Raw genomic sequence first — 2,637 nt, 5'->3', positions numbered from 1 at the left:
CACATAACAGTGCCTTAATGAATCAGCCTGCAATTACCATTGCATTAGTCCACAAAAGGATAGGTGTTCAAATAGGGAAGGAACCCTCACACACATATCGATTATGTATAAAAACAGTTCCTACATACCTGCATCTGCTATGCACACCCACCAACATTTACCCCACACCCAAACAAATTACAATACAAACTGTAATAACATCACAAATCATTCACTCACTGTACGACATCTGCAGAAGCCTTAACATACCTTGTCAGAGACACACTAGCATGGCCCTATGTGAAATAGCTGCTGTTATACAATGAAACAGCTGCTGATGTTACAGGGTTTGTTTGCACTAATCCCGTTTCAGAGGGTTGTGTGTACACTGGGATGTGTTAGCAATATGCTACACTTGTACACCAAATCAAGGATGTCTGGTGAGCACACTGTAAACCACATAACAGTTCATGCATAGCCATACAGCCTTGAGCTGCCCAAACATCCTTGCCAGACCCCGCATAAGTAGCAATGTTCTGAAATATAACAGTTGTACTCACATGTAGAACAAAATCATCTAGCCATTACACACAATCCACAGGAGTCATGAAGCTAATATATCTCTGTGTGTCTCCATATAGCTGTTGAAATATATCGCAAACAACACATCCAGGCCATCTTCCTCGAAAGTAAGGCAAACGGACAACGCCCAGAAGGAGTACTCAGTTATACACCACTGTTGCCATGTTATCGACTAATGGAGTAGCTGCACAGCTGATGTGCATCTAATTAACTACTTTGGAACACCAATTGGTGGACAAGATACCACATGTTACTGATATGCAACTAGAAAAGGATGGGTTATCACACATTCAAACCATCTGTATATACCAGGAGAATGTTACAAAGAACATTGAAAGACAAACTGAAAAGGATTGAATCAACAGTTAACGACACCTCGGCTTACTAATAAGGTATGTAGAACAGTCATTATGTCTGTGTATTTAGTACCTTTCTGTAGTATTTAAAGTGCATGCAATCTATATAGTGGAAACAGTTATCTTGTAGTGATGCATTGTTGAGCATAGTAATGCTTGTAGTATTTGTGTGTACTGCTGTAGGTCACAAGGCAAACACCGCATACACCACAAGGGATGCTATATAAGGGCTTTGAACAGAAATACTCCTCACCGGCCACTGTCAGTGGCAGGGCTGGTCCAACAAGTATGTGCTATAACAGGGGATAGTATATGTTGACATATTGTAATGGTAGCCATATGTATGGGTGTATTACTGAGAACAACATGTCGAAGGTTGGGCTACTGTGCAATTATGATTTGCATTGTGGGATATTGTGCCAATAACTGCGTAATGTACAATATTGTAGGCAGATATGTATTACAAGCTACATAGCATTACTGTTATATTTTAGGTTCATAGGTTCATACTAGGCTATCTGCCCTAGGGCATTTATAAGCCTAGCCAGAGTGTGTTTGGCTTTCGCCACCCATTTTAAATTAATTTTGCTATGCCCTTTGTCGAGGTTAGTATACTGTGCCTCTGTCTAACAGTGACACAGAAGTGATACCCGGGGTAAACCTATGATCTCCCATCCACTCATCAAGATTCCTGCCTAACCTGGACTGGGATTTTATTCCTGAGTGAAGGGAGCCTCTGGGTTATGAATCTGTCCCTCCAGCATGTCCTATTTATTTCAGTGCTGAGGTTCAAGTCTCTCGAGCGCATAGCTCGATGGGATTTGGATTTTATGAGGTGCAGCATGTCCATTAATTCCGGATTGGACATGGCTTTATACGTCAGGCACAGATCGCCTCTGAGCAGGCGATATGCCACTGAGTAGAGCTGAAGTTTCTTTAACCGGGCAGCATATGGCATCTGTTTGAGCCCTTTGATCCTCTTGGTGAAGTACTTTTGGGGTCTTTCCAGTTGCTGCAGGTGTCTGGTAAGATGCATCCCAAAAGGGGCATTGTACTCAATTATGGGCCTGATGAGGGATGAGTAAAGAGGCATGATGACCTCCCCTGATCTAGATGTGAATTCCTTCATGATTAGGTGGGCTATATAAAATGTTCTTCTAACCACTTTGGCCACATGGTTGTCAAATGAGAGATTGCTATCAACTTGGGTCCCCAGGTCCCTAATTACTTCTTCTGTACTTAACGGATTACCACCTATGTGGTAATTTGTGGGCACTTTGTTTTTGCCAAAGGGGATGACTATACACTTTTTGGCGTTTAGCTTGAGGCCATGGCTCTGGCACCAGTTGTCTGTTTCTATGAGGCCCTTTTGGAGGATGCTTGTGTCAGCTGGAGAGTCGATTACTGTGTGCATCGGAACTCTGTGGTTTCGGGATTCCGTAGGTATCCCGTATACAGCAGTTGAAGCGTTCATATATGTGTACAACATGAACCATAGCAATCACACATTCCACCACTACCAACCTTTATGAACAAAGGATATGGAGAGTATATGCCTATTATACACGATTACAAATATGTGCTATGGACATGAGCCAATGATAGTGTTACTACCAGTCCCACTTTGTGAGGGACAGTCCCTCTTTGGGCGGTTGTGTCCTGACCAAATATATTAAACGAGGCAAATGTCCTGGGATTGTAGGACGTAATTATGTCCCAT

This window comes from Protopterus annectens, unplaced genomic scaffold (assembly GCF_019279795.1).
Source record: "Protopterus annectens isolate FY-2018-M unplaced genomic scaffold, PAN1.0 ctg46397_obj.part0, whole genome shotgun sequence".
Taxonomy (NCBI): domain Eukaryota; kingdom Metazoa; phylum Chordata; order Ceratodontiformes; family Protopteridae; genus Protopterus; species Protopterus annectens.
Note: the sequence above shows the minus strand (reverse complement) of the source record.